At 35.5% G+C, this 26851-nt stretch overlaps 1 protein-coding gene and 1 long non-coding RNA gene across 11 annotated transcripts in view; one reads left to right on the top strand and one right to left on the bottom strand.

Annotated features, from left to right (window-relative positions):
- Positions 1 to 23948, top strand: part of LOC104652967 (uncharacterized) — a 31943-nt gene extending 7995 nt beyond the window's left edge. For 5 of the 8 annotated variants that reach the window (XR_012514133.1, XR_012514132.1, XR_746258.3 and 2 more), the window contains 3 exons: positions 460 to 535; positions 5446 to 5542; positions 6353 to 11903. This is a non-coding gene — a long non-coding RNA (uncharacterized LOC104652967). Of the gene's footprint in view, positions 1 to 459; positions 4231 to 5445; positions 5543 to 6352; positions 11904 to 12888 lie in introns of those variants that run through there. The other 3 variants (XR_012514135.1, XR_005578159.2, XR_012514138.1) reach the window with 3 other exon arrangements.
- OXR1 (oxidation resistance 1) overlaps positions 1 to 26851 on the bottom strand; it is a 478618-nt gene that overhangs the window by 101908 nt on the left and 349859 nt on the right. The gene's annotated exons all lie outside the window — the stretch shown is intronic.

Below are 26851 nucleotides of genomic sequence, written 5' to 3'. Positions count from 1 at the left end.
GGCATTTGAGATAGACAGCATTTCTTAATCATCAGTAAGAAAAATGTGATCTTTCTTAAGTCATCTAAGAGTTACAGGCATATCAAGTTAGGTCACCTGCAGTCAGTGTAACTGAGGTATGTCTCATCATTAACAACATGGGCTATGAGTCTAACTTCATATCCTGCCACTTAGTAGCAGCATAATGGGAAAGTAACTGACTTAGCCTCTCTCTCCCTGAGGTTCCTTACTGGCAAAATACAGATAATATAGAGACATTTGGAAGATTTCATAACATTGTGCAAACAATGTGTCCACAAAAGTGCCTTTCAAAATTATTATTTCCTTCTTTCTACTTGCTTTGTGTTTAGTTTCTTCTATTGGTAAATGTGAGCTATAGTGCTTCCTATAAAATACCTTATCAAGTTATACCATTAAATTTATATTCTGAATTTTTCTTTCTTTCTTTTTTTTTTTCAGATGGAGTTTCACTTTTGTTGCCCAATGCTGGAGTGCAATGGCGTGATCTCAGTTCACTGCAACCTCCGCCTCCCAGGTACGAGTAATTCTCCTATCTCAGCCTCCCAAAGAGCTCAGATTACAGGCATGTGCTACCACGCCTGGCTTTTTTTTTTTTTTTTTTTTTTTTTTTGCATTTTAGTCAAGTTCAATGCAAGAAATAATTGTTTAAGGAACTGATACTGAATACATTATTCATTATGTTGTTATTTTAAAATATTTTTGACAGATATTTAGAATTTTATATCAGAAAAAATCCTTGTGAAGACAGTACAGGCTTTCATTAACCAGATAATACATGACTATCTTTTTTTTTTTTTTTTTTTCCAGAAAAGTAGAACTACCTTGCCATTTCCTTTGCTTAGTAATTTCTGGTCTAATTGCAATTATTATTATTTTTACTAGATGTTTAAATTAAAAGTACAATACATAACTCATACATTCGTATGGGAAAACAAAACTAAGAGTCAAATAGTACAGAAGGTTATATGATAGTAAATTTCTCACATCCTTCCCAAATTAACGTCTACAGCTTTGTGTATATCCTTCTGGAAATTTTGCACTTATATATTTACATAGGGGTTAATATGTGTATACATGCATGTGTCTATCCTTTAAAAAATAACACAAATGGGAGCATATTGTGTTCACAGTTTTGTTGTTGTTTTCTTGTTTGAAATAGGGTCTTCCTCTGTTGCCCAGAGTGGCATGCAGTGTATAATTAGGGCTATTGCATCCTCAGCCTCCTGGGATCAATCCATCCTCCTGCTTCAGCCTCCTGAGTAGCTGGGACTACTGGTACATGCTACCACATCAATTAATTATTACAGTTTTTGTAGAGACGGTTTTGCCAGGTTGCCTAGAGTGGTCTTGAATTCCTGGGCTCAAAGGATCTGCATACCTCTGCCTCCCAAAGTGCTGTAATTACAGGCATGAGCTAAGGCGCCTGGCCCATGTCCATGGTTTTGCACAAGTATTTTTACTTCACTTTGTCTTATACACCTTTCCATATTAATTTCTATTAGATCTCTCATTCTTTTTGCAGTTTCAGAGTTCTATTTATTGTTATTTGTTGAAAAAGCCTGTTGTTGTTAGTTGCTAGAATATTTAATTATATCACATCTACTTCCAAAAAATTGTAGGAGCTAAAAACTCACTGGAAAGCACATTGTTAATTAGTTATTAACGTGTATGCTACAATAGGTAGGTTATTTAGTTAAACCACTCCCCAAAATGTTTTAAGAAATTTTGCCCCCTGGCACTATTCCTTAAAGAAAATATTGTTCTTTTAATTGTAGAAATAGTGCCAATGCAATATTTCCTGTTCAAAGCAAATTGATGACATTTTATTTATTTATTTATTTATTTATTTATTTATTTATTTATTTTTTGAGACGTAGTTTCACTCTTGTTACCCAGGCTGGAGTGCAATGGTGCGATCTCGGCTCACCGCAACCTCTGCCTCCTGGGTTCAAGCAATTCTCCTACCTCAGCCTCCTGAGTAGCTGGGAGTACAGGCACGTGCCACCATGCCCAGCTAATTTTTTGTATTTTTAGTAGAGACGGGGTTTCACCACGTTGACCAGGATGGTCTCGATCTCTCGACCTCGTGATCCACCCACCTCGGCCTCCCAAAGTGCTGGCATTACAGGCTTGAGCCACTGCGCCCAGCCGATGACATTTTAAAAAGAAAAATTTCAAGTAAGACAATTATTGCTAAACTGAAGAAAAATGACATGAAAACTAGGAAAATGGCTCTGATTTTATTTTTATACTAAAAGAATAATATAATCAGTAATCTAAAAATAATTAAAACCAGATTAACAAAAAAATTGGTTTGTAATGTTTATATTTTCTTAATAGTTAGATGAATTAAATTATTCCTATTTTAAGGGGACTATTCTTTGATTGTTTACATTGGCTAATGACTGAAGTTCTGGTTAATATTCAATTTTCTCAATTTTTTTGTTCCTGCCCTAGCTCCCATCTCTGTCAGTCATACTACATACCAAACTCTCTGAATTTAAGCTCACTTCTTTATCTTTTTCTGAAGATGACATCAAATGATTTCTCTACTAACATACATTCCCTGGCATACTTCTCTTGGCTCACTAAAACCATTGTGAGTAGCCACAACATTGTGTTCATTACTTTTTGAAAATACTTTTCAGCACATATAAAATTATTGAATTTTAGGAAATAAGCAGAACTATAACATCCTGAGAAAACACAGAGACATCAAATATATGAGCACCACCATGCATCTGCAAATGTTTAAGCAAAATAGTAAAAGTGAGATCTGTGTTCTCATTATAAGGATAGCTATTTTAATAAACTCAAAAAACAACAACTGGATCTTAAAAGAACAAAATGAAAAAGTCATTTTGTCCCATTACATGTTATATCTTCCTGTCAACCATTTTATAAGATAGAAATGTTAGGGTTGGCTCACACCTGTCATCTAAGCAGTTTGGGAGTCCGAGGCCAGAGGAACGCTTGAGGCCAGAAGTTCAAGACCAATCTGGGCAACATAGCAAGACCCTATCCCTACAAAAAAAATTAAAATTATTGGACATGGTCATACAATCCTGTTAGTCCTAGCTATTTGGGAAGCTGAGGCAAGAGGATCCCTTATCCTAGGATTTGGAGGCTGCAGTGAGCTATAATCATACTACTGCACTCCAGCCTGGGTGATAGGACAAGAGTCTATCTCAAAAAAAAAAAAAAAAAAAAAAAAAAGCACTCAAATTTCTGATATGATAAGCAAAACTACTGATGGGATCAATAAAGCAGACGACACTCTGATATTAAAATAAGCAAAGAGATTGTAAGTTTAGAAACTAGGGGATCAATCTACTATACAATCATTACATCTGCATCTGCCAATAAACCTAAAGCTTAACTTTATAGATAGCCAAATTTGTTCTCCTTAAAATGGACCACTTCTTTATTTAAAGCATTTGTGTATTTTTCTGCACTAAAATGGTTATGCTAGCATTCAAATTCCTTATAATATATGAGACTTCCACCTGTGTCCCAAATGTCCACAAAGAGGAAGAATGTGGACTATTGTTTGAATACAACCACGATCACAGCATTGAAGAGTATATGACAGAGATTTAATATGGCCTTTCAATAGAGTGGGACAGAGTCTAATATTAATTTTCTAAAAAATTCCCCTCTAGGAAATATCAACCTTGGATACAATAATTACAAACCCTACTAAAAACCAAGTAATATTTTCTCAATTCTGAAAATTGTCCAAAAAGTGTTAACTCTCTCGTCAGAAAAACACTGCATGGCTGTCAAGCCAAACAAAGACTCAGCAATACCATAGTTAAGAATTATAATTGAAACTTAGGTCACAATAAATCACACCAACTTACCATATAATTATTCCAGTTCTATTTTTAATCCTATTAAAGACTGTTATTACAATGATATAATTACAGCCCCCCAATACTCCATACCTGGAATGTGGCAGCTTCTGGAGCTTTTGGATCAATTTTACTCAGCTCATTGGACAAGTGCCAACTGGTATTACCAATGGTATCTAAAGTTGTGAAAACTCAACAAAGCTTTAAAAACCTTTAGAAACAATAGCTCATTGGGATCTCTAAAGGGTACTGTTACATCCTGAAGACAAACATTCTCATTTTCTTTCTACTGCAGGTTTCTTTTTCTGCCTGCACTTTCTTTGAGGTTGCAGTAGAGTGTGTGTGTCTATAGAAGGTACTGTATGCATAGCTATGAGGAGGTCTTACCCTCTGTCTTTTTATCTTTCTGGGTCCTTCCTCTCTACCCTTGTTCTTCCTCTTCTCCTCTCTTAATTCTATAATGGGTCTCTCCACATGTTGCTGCATCTTCTCATGTTAATTGAATATAATTTTGATACTTAATCTGAAAAAACTGATAAGTGAAAACATTTGTTTTATCATATATTAAGTGCTTTAGTCAACTATATTAATTTCACATATTTTAAAGTTATATAACTTTTAGCTAAATTTTTGGAGAGGTTTTTGGTTAGAATTGTTTGAAATAATTTCCCTATCTTTGCTTTTATTAAAGATAATAGGGCCAGGTGCAGTGACTCACACCTGCAATCCCAGCCCTTTGGGAGGCCAAGGCAGGTGGATCATGAGGTCAATATTGAGACGATCCTGGCCAACATGGTGAAACCCAGTCTCTACTGAAAAATACAAAAATTAGCTGGGCATGGTGGCACATGTCTGTAGTCCCAGCTACTTGGGAGGTTCAGGCAGGAGAACTGCTTGAACCTGGGAAGCAGAGGTTGTAGTGAGCCAAGATCGCACCATTGCACTCCAGCATAGGTAACAAAGCGAGACTATGTCTCAAAAAAAAAAGAAAAAAAAAAGATAATAGAGAAAAAAGGAAACAAATGGGCAAAATAATTTGGGAAGAATGTAAGTCTGTTGCTAGCAAGTTTCCAGCTTTAACCTGTAACCAGTGGTTAGGCAGTTTTTTGTTGTTGTTGTTCTGTCAGGGGAATGTTTGAACCTGGGCTGTGTCAATACAAGACAAAATGAAGTACGACAAAAAAAAAAAAAAAAAAAAAAAAGACAGCCTACGTTCAAGTTCATCAATTTCAGAAAAAGTGCTGGGCAGCAATGCCAAATTTTTATCAGCTGTCCAATTGCTTCAGCCATGATGCATGAACAGCAAACTCCTAAGTGCTGCAGGTAATGTTTGAAAGTAGAACTTATTCCTCTTCCCAAAGTAGATGGGCGTTCCCTAACTCCCCACTTCCCTATACTAAACACAATCTTGGAAAGATGCTAATCACCCGAGGTGAATCAGCCCAAAGGCAGGCAGCATATAGGAAGGGAAACTCAAACCTAGACGGTCAATCTTTAAATGATCCAGTACTGACTAGACAGGTTTAATTTTCAAACAGAATCATGCACTGGTCATTTTCTCCTGTTGCAGGTCTACTTTTAATTCTCAAGTCTTCCCAGAGAGCAGCAGACACAGCAATACAACCTGATTCAAAACTCAAATCTGTGCTGCCCTAACAGGCTTGAAGGTAAGTTGGATCATATCTAGTTGCCTCTCAAGAGAGAAGCAGGGCATGCTGAGCCACCTCAGCCCCACCTCATATCCAGAGACTCATATGGGTGCTAAGCTGGCTGTTGAACCACCACCAGCAGTAGAATTTATCAAATGCATTGAACAAGGGCTGATTGGGAGCCACATCTTACCTACCCTACTAGTTTTCTAGGAGTTAGGAAGGAACTGGTGGGGATAAGATTCTTAAAATATACGGAGACATCAAAAACATTGTTAGGCCCTCAGATTGAGCTGGTTCTGCTAACACACTGCATGATATGTAAGCAGATGCATTGATGTTTGCTCATTAAAATCTATACATTATGTAGTAAAATGAAATCTCCCAGCTTAGACTTTACCCCTACTTTAGTCCTTCTCCAACATTGTAGCCAAGGTAATCTTAAATTCACCATCTAAGTATTGCCTTTTCTCTGCTTTAAAAACACTTCTTGTTCACAGCAGCAGCTTCCTGTTGATAATGAGAATCAGCTGTGGAACTTTACTAAAAATTCAAATTCTTCAACTGTTCCCAGAGATTCTGATTCCATGGTTGTAGGGTGGGGAACTCAGGAACCTGAATTTTTAAATTACAGGCCATGTTTGAGACCTGCTGCTTTATAGTTCTTCCAAATGCTTTTTGCATATTTAGTTCATGTGAGTCACACATTGACTGCTGAAAAAGGTCCGTGAGACTAGATCTGGTAATCCCTGAGAAGTGATGTGTGCGTTTCACACACGTGTGCAAAGAACAGGCACTGTTTAAAACTGCCAGTGTTTTATGTTTCAGATGCCTCAGCCCTTGCCTCAGCAGCTAACGATATAACGTGCATGGGATGTAAAGCTACCAGATGGTGGAGCCTCCAGCAGTCAGGATACCTGAGTAACTATATGGATCAGGGCCCCTGCTCCCAATACAACCCAGAATTGGATATGTAAGATGAACAAGAAGTACATCAAGAAGTAAACACCTATTTCAGTAAGTCAGTTAGGTTTAGAGGTTCATTTAGCATCAGAGCATAAGCTTAGTCTATCTTGACTGACAGGAGGTTTTGCAAATGATTAAGTTACATTTTTAATGATATGTTAATATACTAACAACCTTGTTAATGATTTTGCTTTTCAATGTCTCTTGCCATGTCTCTATCCTGAAAAGTATTCTGAGATTGCAAAACTATTCATTTACCTTTTGTGTATGCAAATAAGGATTTTCTTAATATAATACAACCAGAGGAAAAAACAATGAAAGCAAAATGGGGAGAATGCTGAGTTGCTAAAGCTAAAAAGAATCTCCTGATCATTTATACTCCCAGTTTAAAAATTTAGTTTCCTATCAGCCTTATTCTCTCAATAAGTATCTTTATAATCAGAAAATGTAAATTTGAGCTTGTAAAACAAATTTAGGCTCGTAAATGCCATTTTTATGTTTACATATTATGTCTCCCATAAAAGTACACTAGAAAATGGTTGAAAATAATTACTTTTAGGGCTACAAAGAATACATCTCAATTGTCTTTCACACGATACCCTTAACAGACTACTAGCAACCTTAACCGTAGGATGTGGGTGGGGCCTTGGTGTTTATCTAGTGAAGCCCTTCATTTTTATAGATTGGGTAACCAAGGCCTAGAGAGGTCAAGTGTATCTCTCAAGGTCACATACTGGGAAAAGAACAGAGCCAGAACTCAGGGTTTGCCCACTTCATGTGGAAGTGCTGTCACATGAAGTTTCCCTCCATCTTTTACTCAAGCAATTAACTTACTCTCTCAATTCACCCAAACATTTGGTTAATGTGGCATGATTTCCCACAAAGTGTTTTCCAGCTGTGAAAGCTAGGTCAAACTATTTACTTATTTACTTATGTAGCTTTCTTAGTTTATTATTATTATTATTATTATTCCGAGACAGAGTTTCGCCCTGTTGCCCAGGCTGGAGTGCAGTGGCACAATCTCAGCTCACTGCAACCTCCACCTCCCGGATTCAAACGATTCTCCTGACTCAGCCTCTACAGTAGCTAGGCCTACAGGCACCTGCCATCATGCCTGGCTAATTTTTGTATTTTTAGTAGGAGTGGGGTTTCACCACATAGGCCAGGCTAGTCTTGAATTCCTGACCTTGTAATCCGCCCACCTTGGCCTTCCAAAGTGCTGGGATTACAGGTGTGAGCTACCGAGCCCAGCAGAAATGTAGCTTTCTAATTTGTAAAATAACAGCAAATAGTGCTTAACTTGGAGTTCTTCTATGATTTAGGAAGGATATGACATATGTACAGTGTTAGGCCCATTGTTCTATGGCCTTAAATGAAAAAATTTGGATTTATTCCCTTCAGATTTCAGCCTGTTCTTCTAGACCAGGGAACAGCAAACTATGGCCCGTGAACCAAATCTGGCCTGCCACCTGTTTTTATAAATTCTGTTTTATTTGAACACAGCCATGCCCATTCATTTGTGTATTGTCTATGGCTGGTTTGGGACTATACCAACAGAGGTGACTAGTGTGACTAGACTTTATGGCCCCAAAAGCCTAAAATATTTGCTCCCTGGCCCTTTTCAGAAACGTTCTGTTAGACTATATTCCAAACTGCTGAGGTCATTTTGATTCTTTCACCCATAGTGTCATTCAGGATCCCTAATTACTGAGTCAACCACAAATTTGCCTCTGTTAAGGTTGTTCAGAAAAATATTTAATGAAACATGGACAAGGAAAGTCACAAGACACAGGTCAAGTGACTACCTTCAAGGTTGACAATGACTACCACTCATTGAACACATTAATCTAAAGAAGTATGAATCCACAAAATGCTACTATCACCTAGAACTCATTTATCAACAATGCCACATATTAGTTAAATATCTTTCTAATATGCAAAAGATGAGGTACAGACTCCAAATGATCACTGTTTTCCCCTCTGAAGTGGTTTCAAGTCTATGATGTTTCTATATCCCTCAACTCCATTTCAACCCCATTTTTGAAATTTGGATTATCTACTTAAACTACAGTTTTCTGGCAGATCTCTCATTATCCAGAATGAGATACAGAATGGCTAGCTGTCACCAAACCTGATTCTTCTTTTTTCTGGGCATATAGTGACACTCTATTTCCCAGATTCCTTTTTGAGCAGTGGTGCTCAAGTGATCGTTTTTTAGCTAATGGAAGGACTGCAAAAATGATGTGTGCTATTTCCAGGCCTGGCCAAAGAGAGCTCCTATTGTGATCTCCATGTTCTTTTCTTTTCACATACTTGTAGCAGATAAATATGGTGACTTTAGAAGCATTTATTAAATATGACAGAGCCTTGAGATAGAAGGTACCTGGGTTCTTGAATCCACCATTAGAGGAAAGCCACCACCTCCCAGGAGCTCCAAATATAGGCTTAAACAAGAATAAACTTCTCTTGTATTTAAGCTATCTTATGTATTTGAGGTTTGTTACAGGAGGGAGTATAATTGTCAAAAATATACTATGATTCTAGTAAGATTATTACCAAAGGTTTTGTGACCACATAGGAAAATACTCTGGTTTTCTGGACCAAGAGGTTTCAATTCATGTAAAGTAGATGTAGGTGTTCTTTCACTGTATCCCTGTGTGCCTTAGCCTATGAATTTCTATTTTACAGTATTTCTTTTGTACTTTCTTGTAGTTCATTCTTCTTAATTGAGAAAAATAAAGCAAAACTGAGGCTGAGTGTGACTGTACACACCTAGAGTCACAGCTACTTGGAACACTGAGCTGGGAGGATCTCCTGAGCTCAGGAGTTCAAGCCTAGCCAGGGCAATATGGCAAGACCCCATCTCTAAAAAAAAAAAAAAAAAATAGCTAAATAGATATTATACTTACTCTGTCTTTTAATAAACTGTTAAACAACACAAGCCCACCCATCCCTCTTGCCTTTATTGTAGGACTTTCCTTTTCACTAGTTTTTTTTTAGTGTTTCTATAACCTCACTCTGTATTTTGTCCCTGATAATGTGTCCTCTTTTGTTTCTTTTAAGAACAATGTTCAGAAAACAACTTGTCAGATCACATTGGTTTCTCCCCATTTTGCTTTCTTATTAAGATTATTCATAGCCTTCTTTGCCAGAGTTTGATTTTTTGGGTATATAAACAACACTTACATTAAGAAACCCTATTCTAGTAGATGTAGAGAAAGATTCATCACTCCCATAATTACCTCATGCCTCTGGCAACTTTTGTAGTCTGTTTGTAAAAAGCCTTATTCCATCCTGTATCTAGATAAAATATTCAATACTTTTTAACACTTGTATTTTAGTATGCTGTACATGGAGATAACATGCTTTTACTGATCCTGATGCCTCTCCATCTTATTTACAGAGAGGATGCAGGGCAGGCTGTTGACACTTCCTGACATATCTTTCTGGGCTTGCATTTTCAGCCCCACATTTTCACTTACTAGCTTCAAAAGCTATGAGGTCCCATTCAAGATACCCTACTCTCTAAAGTCCTCTTTATGCCAGTTTGCCTTAGCTTCAATTGGCACAGAAAAAATTGGGGACTGAAAGATGTGATTGTAAGCTCATATGGCAAACAGGAGAAGATAGCTGTGTGCAAAATAGTGTATGGCTAACAGAATGATGTTTCTTTAGCTAGCAAATTTGTATGCTGTGAATGACATTAGCATGATGGCATGTACTTGACAACTTGTAGAGTTATACTGCCATCTATGTAGATGCTTTTTAAAAATTTCAGTAAAAAATACGGAAGTGAGTTTCACCTCAGTGAATTTCTACAACGTGCAAATTAGCTTATCATAAATAAATGAAGTAAATTTACTTTATATTATGTATATTTTCTAGTTTGATTTTGGAACTAGTAAAAAGCATGCTATGTATTCTTTCAAGTATTGTAATCAAACATAGGGTATACTTGTTAAAAACAAAGTTGTAACTATTTCTGCAATAATTTGAACATTGAATCACTGGCAAAACTTGAATTTCAAAATTTTTAATTTGTCTTTCTCAGATGTAATTTAAATATAATCAGCTTAAGATGTTTCTAAAAAATGATTTGCAAAGAAACAAATGTTATTTTTATGCTATCAAAGTTACTTTCCAAAGTAAAGATTATGTGTTATTCACACTTTAAATATATATACTTATTTATATTATTATTAAATAGAGGATTCCTCTGCCATTCTCACTACTTTCTCCTCAAAAGAGGAGACCATATGTTTTAGATATAATAAAAAGAGCTCTATACAGAGGCCTGCTTATCCTTAAGGTATCAATGACGATTATCTGCATTAATATGGGAAAAATCATAAGTATCATGAAAATATAAAATATAGTTCATTATATATGTGTATATATACATGTTCATTATGTATGTGTGTATATATATCTATAAACAAATATGAAAATATATGTATTGGTATAGATGCATAAATATATATATGCAAATATATATATTTTTTGCATTGGTTGTATGATATAGGAAGTCTTTAATAAATACGAACTATTTTCATTCCCCACAAATTTGATATTGTTTATAAGATAAAATATATGAAATTATTCTTTGTTTATACTATTAACACCCTGTTAATAGTATAAGCAAAGAAAGAAAAAGAAACAAGGAGAAATATTTCCTTGTTAAATATCATTGCCTTTTCCTTGATATACCAGAGATAAACCAAAGTAAGATATTCACCATCTTGGAATTCTTGGCAGTGGCAGATGGCAGGGAGGTTATAAGATTTTTACTTGCTCCCAAAGGACACTGTGACTATGTTGATTATACTTATCTTAACATACTAATTTTTTGTTTATGTGTCTGTCTCTGAGAATGGAAACCATTAATATAGCTGTCTACATTAACACGACCTTACACTCTACTGTCTCCTAGTTTATTCTACGAGCTTCTGGAATTCTTCAATATTTATTGAAGAATTGCATATCTAGTGTAATTCTAGAATTGCACAAAAATCTAGTGTATAAACTATTGATTAATGCTTTCTATTGAATATAAATTCTTCAATTGATATTATTGACATCAACTGATTTTCTTCAATATCAATTCTGTAGTGTCTAGAGTATACTCTTAGGGATACCTGATTCTGATTTGATAGGAGCTAATTTACAACTCTATAAATTATAAAAGCTGATAGCAAGGCAAAACAATTTTTGTCTATAAACAAATACATTCTTGTGTATGCAAATTCTTCCCAATGGACTGAATTGACTCTTTTCCCCAACATTGGAAGAATGTGCTTTCGTCTGTACTTTCATTTCAGTCATCTTGATCTATAAATATGTCTGGTTTTTGAGTTATCCTTTGAACTATCTGTAACATCTTACTGGTTCCTTCATTAAAGAATTTTATAAAATATTTAACACATGTTAATCTTTATGTCTTAGTCTTGTGTTTTTTGGGGAAAAGTTTCCTTGAATGGTACTCGTTTTATTTCACTGTAGAACCCATTTTGGATATATTTACACACACACACACACACACACACACACACACACTCACACACACACATTAAAGCTCTTTCTTTTGATATAATATAATTTTAAAATAGCAAAAGGGAATAAAATTGTTGCTATGTTTATTAATTGTTTGGGATAACAAGACATTACATCATGGTCCTACAGTAGTAGAAGAATTTTAGGTATCTTGAAATGTTATTATATTTTATAATCATGAACAATCTTTATCAGTAGCAACAAGGTTAGGAGAAACAACAAATTATTTTAATTACAATTCCCTAGCCAAGGATAATAATATTGTGCTGTAGCAAAATAAACAAGCTGAGGAGCAGAGGGGTATCTGGAACATGTTTGCAGTATGCCAAAGGAATGATTATGATTTGACTACCAGGTTTTGCTTGTACTCACTGAGGGCTAATGAGCAATGGAGAGAATTTTATGCAGGAGCTGCTCTTGTGGAGGGAACGGAGAGAGACTAGGTGACTAGAAGAATAAGGAAGAGGGAAAGCAAACAAATATCTACAAAGTTGAAAATCATACCCATCTAAGAATATGGCTTCCTAAAATAGGGAGCCTGTCACCATGGGCATACCTAAATGACAGGAATGTAAGGAGCAGTGTCTGAGTGTCATTGACTCCACAGTTGAAACCAAAATTCCCTTCACTAGCCTATTCTACTCACTTTTTCTTCCTAACATGTATTCATGTAAAGAAAAACATAGATCCTTTGGATTATCCCATGAAGCCCAAACAAATAGATGAAAACACAGTAGCACATAGGAGAAACTACTTGTATTTGAAATAGAAGGTTCTGGAAGCTAAGTTTTGCTGTCCCAAATACAAGGCATCTACTTTTTTTTTTTTTTTTTTTTTTTTTTTAATAGTCTCGCTCTGTTGCCAGGCTGGAGTGTTGTGGCACCATCTCGACTTAATGCAGCCTCCACTTCCTGAGTTCAGGTGATTCTCTTGTCTCAGCGTCCTAAATAGCTGGGATTACAGGTATGTACCACCACAGCTGTCTATTTTTGTATTTTTAGTAGAGACAGGGTTTTACCATGTTGGTCAGGCTGGTCTTAAACTCCTAATCTCAGGTGATCCACCCACCTCAGCCTCCCAAAGTGCTGGGATTACAGGCGTGAGCTATCGCGCCCGGCCCTGTGGCATCTACTAAACCAGTCAGGAATTAGTAGATCATCAGCAAACAGGATAGTGTCTACCTTTGGGGATGTTGGCTGAGTTCATTTTTAGTCTTTGAAAACAATTCTTGGATTTCTATAGGAAGGAACCATAAAATGTAAGATATACTGGCACAAATACTACCACTTAGTAAGTTGCAAAAGGGTTTGGCTGTTAATAGCTTGCAGAATTCCTGTTTGCCTTCCTTTTCCAGAAATAATGAAAAAAATGATATGCTTTACAGTGAGTAAGTACATTAAGGGGTTCATATGATGTTAAAAGGAATGCCTTTCTATATGACAAACACATGCCAGCTTAAAGGGTTTCCTATTGATCACAAAACATCAAAAGGCCTTAGTCTGCACTTATAAGAATGGGATCAGTACAGGACTCTATTAAATGCTTGATTTGGATGAGTAGGTAGTTCAGCATTCCATCAGTCAACCATTAAAGTGAACTGCCAGTGAAGTATGCCACGAGAGTAAGTACAGAGCTAGAACTGGGCCATCGTCAACTGCTGTTAAAGAAAATCATAACTAAGGAATTAAATCTAGGGAAAATGGCCCAAAGTATTCACAAGTATAATATCTACCATAGAATCATTTTGGGGAGAGATAACTTGATGGTTTTTTAAGTCTTCTGGCTTTTATCAAGACTATATCTAAAACTATTGCAGATCCAATGAATTTGTCCTATTGTGAAAAATCCTTTAGAGAATGATTTTCTGGCATCCATTTAAATGATTAATCACTCATACTTTAAGAAACTTCTTTCTTATAGTTATTTCTAAAACTCGAGGCTGGGTGTAGTGGCTCATGCTTGTAATCCCAACACTGGGAGGCTGAGGAGGGTGGCAGATTGCTTGAGCTCAGAAGTTTAAGACCAGCCTGGGCAATATGCCAAAACCCTGTCTCTACTAAAAGTACAAAAATTAGCTGGGTGTGGTGGTACATGCCTGTAATCCCAGCTACTTGGGATGCTGTGGCACAAGAATCGTTTGAACCAAGGAGGCAGAGGTTGCATTGAGCCGAGATTGTGCCACTGCCCTCCAGCCTGGGCCACAGAACGAGACTCTGTCTAAATACAAATAGAAAAACAAAACAAAAACAAAAAAACCCTCCTAAGGCACAAACCCATTTCTTTTCATCTTTAAAATAAATTTACAAAAGGCTCTATAATATACTCAAAAATAGAAGGGTAGAATGGCCAATCACATATATGCAACAATTTTCAAGATTTTCCCATATTCGCATCACTTACTGCTATTTTCTCTGATAAAACGTTTTAAAGAAAATTCTGGACATAAACACTTCACTATGGATGCCTAAATTTTAAAAGATTTTGACATTCATTTCTATCCATTAGGCAACATTATCACACCTAGTGAAATTAGCAGTCATTCTTTGGTGGAATCCATGAACAAGTCAATGACCAAAATCTCCTCTTGGCAAAAATATCTTTTTGCAGCTGGTTCTTTAAATCATTCAAACAAGGCCTACATATTATAACTGATTAAGTCTTTATTCATTAAGACTAGTCCGTCTCAAACTTTAATATGCAAATGAATCACTTAGGGATCTTAAGATTCAGTAGGGTCTGGGCAGGGCCAGAGCTATTGCATTTTAATATCTCCCAGGTAGTGCCAATGTTGCTGGACTCAAAGTGGACCACACTAGCAAGATCCTAGCAAAGACATATTTATTTTGTTTTGTTTTTAATGTCAAGAGCTTGTTATAGGAACAGGTCAGTTATCCTGGTCTAGATTTGCATGTTTGCTTCCATGTGCTTTTATTTAACTTATTCCTCCTTTATTACCCTTAATTTGTAATTAAGTAAATGATGTTAAGCCTAAAAACGTGAATAGATTCAAGCTCATCTTTTTTGGGGAATAATTTATTGAGGAGATATGTGATCATTTAAGTATTTGATCTGTAGGAATATCATCCTTATACTTCATAGTAATTATAGTGTTAAAAAGAGGGCTCTACAGTCAGATTTCTATTAGTTCACATCCACCTCCATCACTTACTACTTGTATGACCTTACTTAGCAAGTTAATTAATTTCCCTAAACCTCAGTTTTCTCATCTGTAAAATGAGTAAAATAATAGTACCTACATTATAGAGCACATGACAAGTGATCAGTAAATGTATGCTATTATGACTTGATTGTGTAACCTTTTTACTCTGAGACAAAATATTTTGGTTGCTGAGACCTTTCTACTAAAACTAACTTTTCGGACCTATGTTCATTTGAAGCTACCCTATAAATCAGCTATAGGTTTGCATACCACAGAACCAGGCAAGACCCTCAGAGGGGGCATATTATTAGTTTTTAGAAGATTTTGTTTTCGTGTTTTAACTTATCTGTCAGGTTATAATCACTCATAAAGCCTAAAAATAAGACTTTAACAAATCTTATGTTAACTCAACCAAGTAAGTCTTTCAAAGAGTATTAGTTCTTGGTAGTTTATCATAGAAATTTTGTAACAAAATGGTACTAAGTAAAATGTTTCAAAATCATCCTAAGGTGGACATTAGAAAACTAAGGGAGATTATTGTTGATTCATGGAAATCTCATATGAATTATATAGCCTTTTTGTATGTCTTTATTAATAAGTAAATTGCTAAAGTTAAGCATATGGGACCTCTAATATTTCCTTATCTTTGTTTAATAAGCTTCTGCAATTTGGAATGAATCCCCAAATTAAACTTGACACTTTAGGAAATCGAAGAAGCTAGAGAAGGAAGCCTAGGATGATCCAAAATAGCAATGTACATTATGAGTTGTCTTATGACTTTAGGAACATAGCAGATGATTTATATGAACATGAAATCTACAATTATAAGTTGAAGCCATGACTAGTAAATTATTCCTCTCCTTGTAATAAATTCCATCAGCACAGAGTAACTTTGAGCCACCTTTCAAAAGAAACAACTGTTGGCCCAGATGATCAGGGCCAAAAATAAATTAGGCAACAAGCCCAACATCCTTCTACACTTTGGTCTTTTCTTTTTTCCTTTTGAGCTTGATTTTTTCAGATGTCTTTCCTAGAAGACTATGACTTTCAGAGATATATTATCTTACTTTAATGATACAAAGATGGTAGAATTGACAAAGAATACTAGGACAAAAGAAAAATAATTGAAGGGAATATTTTGAAAGTCAGCAACTTTCTAAGTTATTTGTAAGACAGCCATATAATAGCAGCAGAGTAAAGTAGTGCTATTACCATAATTTTGTAGTGATTACTATTATGCAATATTTTGTTTGGCTAGTTGTTTTTGAAACAGGGTCTCACTCTGTCACCTAGGCTGGAGCACAGTGGTGTGATCTCAGCTCACTACAACCTCTGCCTTCTGGGCTCAAGCAAGTCTCTTACCTCAGCCTCCTGAGTAGCTGAGACCACAAGCACACACCACTATGCCCAGCTAATTTATTTATTTTTTTGTATTTTTGGTAAAGACAGGCTTTTGCCAGTTGCCCAGACTGGAGTATGCAATATTTTAAATCATACTATTTATATTGTGATGTAAGGAAAACATAACTAGAAATTATATGACAGGCTACAAAATTATGTCTAACTTGACAAAAGGCAGAAAAAAATTGAAATAAAAGAAAAGAGGTATATAAAGTGTTTCCCTTTTTTGAGTGCTTGGAACAAAATTAAGAACAATACAGAAGAATCATTGGCCAACAAGAAAAACTGATCAATTATTAGGTAGTAGAGCATTTCATTTGACAACTTGTTTGATTTTCAGACATTTAACTGCATTTAGCCTGAAATTACTGAGTAAAAACCAAACATAAAAATGAACTAGATGAAACAAGATTATCCAAAAACAAACACAATATTTTAAAAACATGTTCTAATTTTAGGCCATAGCAGTTTTCCAAAAATTATCCATATAAAGATAAAAGACACAGAACATGCTTTATGTGATTAATCACTTGAGTAATGGATGATACTGAAAAACTAGACATGTACTTGTAAGACATCACTTGGAGGTAATGTTTGTTTTCACATTAAGTTTGAAGAATACAATATTTTTTTCTCTCTAAATCTTTCATTAAAATCTGAAGGGTAGCTCTAAATGGATCACATTGTATCTTTCTTCATTTTAAATCTAGAAAATGTTCTGTCTTCCTAATCTATATTTAGGTTTAGCGAGCATATTAACATTTTCTCAGTGCGTATACCCTTTTTGGTGTCCTTGTCTAGGATAAGAACTAAAATATTCCCAGGGCCTCTGATTTTATTTCAGTTTCCAAACTATTTAGCATATTTTTTGTACTGTATCTTGATGAGGCATATAGTAGTATATAAGGTGCTACAATAAATAGCAGACATAGCAATTTTCTTAGAACTTTACTGAAGGGATTTTTTTTTCAGTTGGCAATTAAATCCCTATCTCCGCAATATGTTCTTCAAGTAAACTGTGCTAAAGATCACTGAACATCTGTGTTACATTATTAAAATCAAATCTTTCTTAGTAGTCTGATTATGATCCTTTACAACATAATCTAGTTCATTATTGGCATATAGTAACCATTTAATAAATATGTTAAATAAATAAATACATACTAACAGAATGCAACGAAAATATATATTCACTTATTGCTCTCAATATAGGCTTACGCTGTAAAATATTCTACCTTTAACAATTCAATTTATAACAACTTAAAAATTAAGACCACAAAAGCATTTTGCTAGGGTTCTTACGGCAGCTAAAGAAAAGACTAATAGATCAATTTAAAGTGAGATGCTTAAACAATTTAAGGGTGAATATTTCTAAAGACTTTACATTGCTACCTTAATTTCATGTTCTATCCACATGCATGTAAAACAACAGGTTAACATCCTCACCTAATGCTATCAACAACCATCACAGAATAGTTGTGAGCTTTTAGAAAACCACAAGTGATAATGTAATATTTACATTTATCCCTATTTATAGATAATATAGTTATATGTTTGTATTTATATTCTATTTATATAGATGTGGAAATTAAGGTAATAAAGGAAGGAACTAAGATACAAGGAGTATTAGTAATGATCAAACATACACAGGGTGAAGTCAGCTCTTACTCTGATCTAAAAAGCTTCACGCACTTCCACTCTCTTGGTTTCTTTTTTGCCTTTCATCTCTCAACCACTCACATATTGGTCTTTCTTACCTTTCATTATTGAACGAGTATTTGACATGTTTAATCAATATTTTCTCCTTTTCCAATTATCTTCATGCCCAGTAACTACTCATCTCTCTCTGACCAACTCCCCGAAAGTCCCTTACATTTTCTCCCTGCACCTTCTGCCCTCAGCCGGCACAGGCAGCAACACAGCATGAAGCAGGGTTTTGGTGCTCTTTGTCAATAGCAACTAAACCCTAGAACTAGAAGGGTTAGAATCAGAGAAACCAAGGAACGTGCTTTTGATAATTCTATACACTAAAAAGAATACTTTTAGTAGATATTGTAATCACATATACAAATCTGGCTAATTAAAAGTTTTTCACTTTTTAATTTATGTTTGGCATGCTGTAAACTGTCTAGTAAATATTATTCCTTGTACCTTCCTCTTTGCTCATCTGCTGTCATGGTACTTTGTGTAAATAACCTACTTCCCCTTCCAGATCATTCTACCATAGTCTTTACTTCTTGCATGTGTTCATGAGTTCTGCTGTGCCTATTAATTGAAAAGACAAAGAAACCTTACAGTAACATGACAATAAAACACAAGACAGCACAGAATCAAAAGACTTGGTTTCTAGTTTTACAGTAGATGTATAACTCACTGGCCAAGTGTCTTAGGCATGCACAACCTTTACCATTCCTGTGCCTGTTTTCTTAGCTGAAAAATGGTGAAGTTGAAGTCCAAATTGTAAGAGTCCTTCTCTGTTCAGAGACTGAACGAGTTAAGCCCTATTTACACCTATGTCATTAATCTCTCCAACAACCTTGATGGGAAGGAAAGTAACATTATCTCCACACTGCAGATAAAGAAACAGAAGCTAAAGGAGATTGTAGGACTATTCTACTTTTGCACATTTGTCTGGTAGCAGCTCTAGGACCCAAACCCAAGCTTTATTTGCCTTTTATATCTACAGAGAAAGCTAAGCCACAATCTCCCAGAGAAAGCTAAGCCATAATTTCCGTATATAAAGAGGAGACAAAGGGGGTAAATTGGTGAGATTGTAACGTTTGTCTAATAAATGTAAAGACAGAGGCAGCAGTTTCTCTTAAGAAAGAGACTGTACTTTATAGATAGACTGTGTTTAGATCACATTGACTATTATTTTGTTTTACGTTATTACTCTTTTCTCCCAGAGTACCAAATCTGCTTTGGACTTTATAGTTGTTGAATCTCACTCACAGATGGAGAATCCTACCACACAAGTTTTTTTAAGAGCAGTTTGTTAAAAATAATTTTTGCTCTCTTCCTTGGCAGAATAATAATGCAGAATGAATATTTATGTGTTTTATTCTATAATTTATGATATGTCTTTGTGGTGATATTATGTGAGTTCTCTGTATTTAAGGACATAATAAAAATTATAAAAGTATTTCTGTACTGGTGGTTTTTACATATTATATAATAACCAATAGCATATATGCATTAATGAGTTTTTAAATTATGCTATTGAACGTGAAAAAATAGCACATGGACAGTAGCAATGACAATGATTTACTTTGTCCGTTAGGCCATCTGCTATTTTTACGAAATTCTTCAGGGAACATGGCAGTAACTGGATGACTAGGACCCTGGACAAGTAGTCAGAAGATCCAAGCTCTATTCATAGAACTTACACTGACTCACTTGGTGACCATGTGCTCATCAGTTGATCTCTCGTAAGTTCTCAGATGTTAGAATTTGGGAGTGTTTCCTCATTTGCCAACCTCTCAGAAATGCCATGAATGTAGGTTTGTCTGTGTTTGCAAAATATTGTTAAAAAGGATCAGGAGGAAAAAAAAACAGACTTGAACAGCAGACATAGCACATGGTATAACTAGTCTTTTTAAAGAGAATTTAAGTGTTATTTTACTACCTAAGCATACCTTTTCTTTCCTTCAACTTTGTCTCTTATCTGGCAAGAAAATCCCTCAGGTTTGGGGGTGCAGGAGAAGAATGAAGTAGAAGAGGGTGATTTTGTCTTTTCTTCACTCTCTTTTACTCTGTTACCCTGGTAAGTCTGTCTATGCTCTTTCATAATCTAGCTGAGTGTTAGTTGAAGTGTTAGTGTAGTTAAACATTAAATGGAAGCAGAAATGCAGCATGTGTGAGAAAGGAGAGAGCCCAGATACTTTAAAATTATCTTTGGGGTATGTTTTCTTCCTTCAATTTTCAACAAATATTGAGTGCTGAACATCACGATGCTAAGCCCTGAAGATACAAAGACAATGGAGACATAGTACAGCATTCATGGAAGTACCAGCAGATCAGACGCATTAGATATACAGGCAAATCATTACACTACAAGTATAATGAGTGTGAAGATGTAAGAGGATAGCAGAAAGGGGATGGGCATCTAGGAAGAGTCCAGGAAGTGAGGTAGCAGCTAACCTTGGAGGGCAAGGAAAGCAAAACAAAATACATTTTAGATACTGTAAGTTTTCTAGTAATGGTTTGTTAAAAAATGAATATTTAATCAAATGGAATTGTAGACCAGGCAATGTGCCAAGCAACAGTAAAATCTATAAAAGCATCAATTTTAGAGTTGGAGGGATAAAATTCAACTCCATTCCTATCTATAGGTGTGACCTTGGGAAAGTTGCCTGACCTTTCAAAATCTGTTTCTTCATTTATAGAATGGAGTTTTCAAAAGCATCTACACCTCTTGGGGTTGTATGAAGATTAAATAAGGTAATATGTGTAAGTTCTTTGCCCAGTCCTTGGCACCTGGTAAGATGGTAAAGGCTCAATAAATGCTAGTTATTATGAAATATTTCTACATATTTTCTCATTGAACCTTTGTAGCAATCCAATGGACAGGCATTCCTAATGTCAGCTCTTTGGGAAGAAGATATAGAAAACAGGAGGTTCTAGGAATATAGGTTACAGACCCTGAAAGACCCACATGTGCCATAAGAAGGAGTTTGGACCACATGGAAAAGGCAGTAGGAAATCTTCAAAGGTTTTTTAAAGAGAGAACCAATGAATTTTATGTTTTAGAAAGATTGTTTTATATATGTGTGTGTATATATATATATATATATATATATATATATACATATATATATACACACACATACATACATACATACGTACATATATATTGCACTTTAGGTTCTGGGGTACATGTGCAGAACATGCAGGATTGTTGCACAGATACATACAAGGCAATGTGGTTTGCTGCCTCCATCCCCCGTCACCTATATCTGGCATTTCTCCCGATGTTATCCCTCCCCAACTCCCTATCTCCGGCTGTTCCTCCCCTAGTCCCCACCAACAGACCTCAGTATGTGATGCTCCCCTCCATGTGTCCATGTGTTCTCATTGTTCAACACCCGCCTATGAGTGAGAACATGCAGTGTTTGGTTTTCTGTTCTTGGGTCAGTTTGCTGAGAATGATGGTTTCCAGATTCATCCATGTCCCTACAAAGGACATGGACTCATTGTTTTTTATGTCTGCATAGTATTCTATGGTGTATATATACCACATTTTCCTTGTCCAGTCAATCATTCATGGGTATCTGAGTTGGTTCCAGGTCTTTGCTATTGTAAACAGTGCCACAATGAACATATATGTGCATGTATCTTTATAATAGAATGATTTATAATCCTTTGGCTATATACCCAGTAATGGGATTGCTGGGTCAAGAAAGATTGTTAAGACTGCAGTGTGGCTAATGGATTGGAAAGGCAGGGAGAAACTGGAAAGACAGAAGTCCAGTTAGGAATTCTATGTAGTAAATCTCTCTGTGTAATAGTGGCATGGAAAATCTCCTAAGTGCAATCATACAGACCTAAGGAAGGGTGGCTAGCTGGTGGATCCCCTGTGCCCTTAATTTTCACCTATTCCCATATCAATCCTGTCATGCCAAAGGCTTTAGGACTCACTTCCAAAATGCTTAATGCTTTCCACTCTGAATCCTACCAGTAATGGTGGCCTCTTTATTGCTAAGTGGCATGAAGTTTAAAAAAAAAAACAGTAAGCTTCCTGCTGGAAATGAAGAAGTCAATGTCAGTATAATTGTTTCTTGGCTGCAGGGAAGAAGTAGAAAGGTTCTCTAAAAACATTTGGGTAGTTTGGTAGCTTAATCATTTTTGTCATCTTCATATGTTCATGATGTCATCATTATTATGCTACTACATTGAGTCAAGAGTAAATCAGACATAATAGTAGAGTTGAGGTAAAATGTAGATGTAGAATATCTCAGTTTACCATTTTTAAGCATCAGATAGCTATTGTTTCATCTTTTTTCTTTCAAAAAGTTGATTTTCCTTATCTCAACAGCATTTATTATTTCTACTATAAAATATTGGCCCCTTTCTACTATTTTTGCTAGATATTCCACATATTAAAATGTATACATTTAAAAAGTAATGAATGCAAGGGAGGTTTAAGACATGCTGAAGGCTACTCTTCTCTCAGAACACCAGAAACTAAATAACTTGTAAGGAATGCTTTGTTATGTAACAACATCTGAATATATACCATGAGAAATCTCTGAGAAACCAAGTTTTCTTTGAAATATCACTATTTTATCCTGAATTCTTCCCTTTATGGATGGACCTCTGATTCAGTTTTGCTTAGTAGCACGTGCTGTTTTTGCCTTGATTTTAATTGGTTTGCATAACATGTGCATGTACTTTGAGATACGTGTTGTTGAAGACATGAGACGTTAACTATGGAGAAAAGCATCAAAACATAATTGAGGAAATGTACCCAAGCATTTCATATTTTTCAGGACTTGCATCTTTTAAATAATGTAAGAAAAGTGTATCTAGCACTTTACAAAAGTTCTTGAGCACATTAAAATCATGATTCATTTAAAATATGCTAATCATACATATTTAAAAATTAATTTGAAATATTTATCACAACACTAGTGAATAATAACCACAAGATTTTTTTCCTCAAGTTTAAGATCTGGTAGAAGTGATTTGTAAAAAATTATTACAAAGATCTACAATGTTAAACCAGGAAAGCAGCTTTGAGACTTGGCAGAAAAGTGAAATAATTTTTTTTTTAAAAGATATTCTTAAACACACACCTCAAGCTTAATAAATGTGTAAGTGTTAAAAAAAGAAAGCCTAATAAAATGAGCTACTTTTAAGGTAAAAAAATTTACAACAGGAATTTAATAATCTAGACAGGGAAGGTGTTAAGAAATCAGCAGACCAAAGCAAAAATAAGTAAATTAATGTAAAAATATGAAAAGGACTGCATGAGAAGTGAAAAGCCACCAAACTTCAATCAAGGCCATGCCATACAGAGAATGACATGTGTAGAAATACAAATAAATAATAAAAAAACAATAAGAAACAGGAAAGACTAGTTTTTTTTAAGAAAATTAATTTCAAAGATACTTTCATCTTATCATCTGCACAGTGTGAAAAGGGTTTTTAGTTAATAGTTGAGTCAGTAAATAATATATATATTAAACAATTTTTTTAATAAGGAAAAACATGATTAGCTATCTCTTACCTCTAAAAAGTGGGCTTTATAGCTTCAATACTGGAATATTTTTAATGTATCTAGATTATTATTATTTTTTAAGTTTCATCTTTTAAAAAAATTTTTATTTATTTTATTGCATTTTAGGTTTTGGGGTGATTGTTTTTTAAATTTAAAAAAAAAATTTCTTTTTTCTTGTAAGAACTTATGCTATAAAACACACACACACACACACACAACACACACACACACACACACACACACACACACACACATACACCCCAGAACAGAGCACCATAGTACTTCTTGATAGAAAATATTTTTAATTCTGAAAATTATGTATTAGTATTTGAAAAGATATGAAATTAAAAGTAATTTGTAAGCATATAGAGGAGAAAAAATTATGCATTAAATATAGCTGAAATTCATATGATAAAAAGATAAATAATCTAATATACTTTTACAATAAAGTAAACATGTGAAAAGTAACTGTAGCTCACTTCTTTGAATTTTTAAATGCCATCACATGTGAGGTCATTTCAACAAGATTGGGAAACATTATTGATTATACAATGCAGAAACACCTTAGTGACTAAGATGGCTAAGCTAGGAGACCTAAACTATCATTGCCCTAGTTTGGATTGTCAACATTTCTCATCAGGCCTAAGCTATCCTGTTTTCCTCAAATACATATTGCAGAGAGAATTACTTAACACTTAAATCTGACAGTGACCATCACATAAATTATAACTAGCCACCCAGGAGAATCAACGATGTGGCTGAACAGAAAGTGTAGATTCTTGCTCTACACACATGTGCTATTAGAACAAACCAACGTTGCCTATTTTTAATTCATTGCAGCAATTCTTTGTTTTCCTGTTTTGAGCAATCATGAGCCTTTAGTTATACCAAAGCCACAAATCCATTTTCTATCCAAGGTAAAAGGCAGTTTTGACTTTCTGAAAATTTCAATTTATTTATTTTTATAGAGAGTGTGGTTTCACCTGTTGTCCAGACTTGTCTTGAAATCCTAGGCTCGAATAATTCTCTTGCCTCAACAAGCTGGGACTACAGGTGCACACAACTGCTCCCAGCTTGAAAATTTTGATTTAGCCTAGTGAGTCAAGGATAGCGCATCAAACACATGGGGAATGGGGGAGAGAAGTGGGGTCGTAGGCCTTTTTAAGACCTTTTTATGGAATTAATGTAACATTTTGGTATCATAATTTCCTTATCTATAAAACAGAAATAACATTAGGCTTGGCCACGTACAGTGGCTCATGCCCGTAATCCTAGCACTTTGGGAGGCCAATGTGAGAAGATTGCTTAAGCCCAGCAGTTCAAGACCATCTTGGGCAACATGATGAAACTCCATCTCTATAAAAAATAGAAAAATTAGCCAGGCGTGGTGGCACATGCCTGAAGTCCCAGCTCCTCATGAAGCTGATGTGGAAGGATCAATTGAGCTCAGGGAGGTCAAGGCTGCAGTGAGCCATGATTGCACCACTGCACTCCAGCCCAGGCAACAGAGTGAGATCTTGTCCAAAAACAAACATTAGGTCTGCATACTTCAAAGTGATGTTACGAAATGTTAAATAAAATTAGAATGTATGTCAAAGGTTTTTTACAGTGCAGAGCAATGTCAACTTACTTCCTATGATAAATAATGGTAGATTTGCAACTGGGACACACTTGAAAACAGCAATTCCAGTGCTTGTAGACATAAATGAAGGTCAGCTCTGAGTGTACACCCAGCTCTCAGCTGTCTCTGAGACCTCATTTTGTACCCCTACCACTCTTGCCCATCTTACTGGTATTCGTTCTGTTCCTTGAACAAAGCAAATTAATTTCCACCACCAGACATTTCTCTCTATCTGGTTAGCTATTCTTTCTGATCCTTGTTTATCTGGTTTCTTCTTACAATTTGGGTTTCGATTCTAATGACACTTTCTCAGAGATGCCCCCATCGTTATCCAGGCGAATTATACTACTGCCCTAGCCTACTCCAGTCTCAGGAGATCACATTACTCTCTTATTTTCTTCTTAATATTTGTTATCTAAATATCTTACTCTTTCTTTACTTCCTTATTAATGGAATGGCCACCATACAAGGGCACTATGCCCTCTTATCAAAGGACCTGAGTGATCCTGTGGTCTGTCACTAAGCTAGACCATACTGCCGATGGTTTGAATGAAAGAAAGCTGAGTGACCTTGTCAAATAAGGGAAATAAGCAGTTGAAAACCTGACCTTCCAGAGGAACAAGGGTGGGGAGATGAGAAAACATACATGTGAGGGAAAACACCAAGCAGACACAGAATAACACAGGATAATGTGTGTGTGTGTGTGTGTGTGTGTGTGTGCATGCATGCATGTGTGTGTGTGTGTTTGTGCGTCTGTGTGTGCTGTAGGAAGCTGAAGCTGGCTTAATGTGTTAGCGAAAATAACAATTTGGAAAACAGAATTTCTTGTTCTGGTTTATCAGAAGGAATATATTGAGGCAGTCTGGGGAAGTGAACCTGACAGTAGTCTCACATGATGCATCTGGATAAGTAATGATACCCTTTTACAAGTTAAATTCAACACATCCTTTCCATAACTGATTTGCCTGTACTTTCTATTCTATGGCATATAAGACCTTCTCCCTTACAAAATCCCATCCTCTACAGGAAAATAGTGAGGCAAGTCACATTGCTCTTTGGTACTCTCCCACCTCCTCTTTCAGGAACTGTTTCTTCAGTCTTCAGTTCTTTAATCCCTTTCCACCACTGTTATTCACCTGCCCCACAACTTACTCTGCCAGGCCCTACTTTCAGCTGTCAGAAGATCTCTGTTTAGGGTTTCTTCTTCTAAATTTCAATTTAGAGTTTGTCTGAATATGTGTCTGTCTCATTAGATTCCATGCATAATACCAAACATGTCCTCACAGTGTAAACATACTACAGAATACAGTAGGCATTGAATGCACATTTTCATTTTATAGTTTTCCTTGTGCTTTTCTTTTTACCATTGTGTATATGTTAACTTTATTATTACTACTTGAATGTCCACAT

The sequence above is a fragment of the Saimiri boliviensis genome, chromosome 15 (genome assembly GCF_048565385.1).
Source record: "Saimiri boliviensis isolate mSaiBol1 chromosome 15, mSaiBol1.pri, whole genome shotgun sequence".
NCBI classification, from domain to species: domain Eukaryota; kingdom Metazoa; phylum Chordata; class Mammalia; order Primates; family Cebidae; genus Saimiri; species Saimiri boliviensis.
Note: the sequence above shows the minus strand (reverse complement) of the source record. Positions and strands in the feature narration are given on the sequence as shown.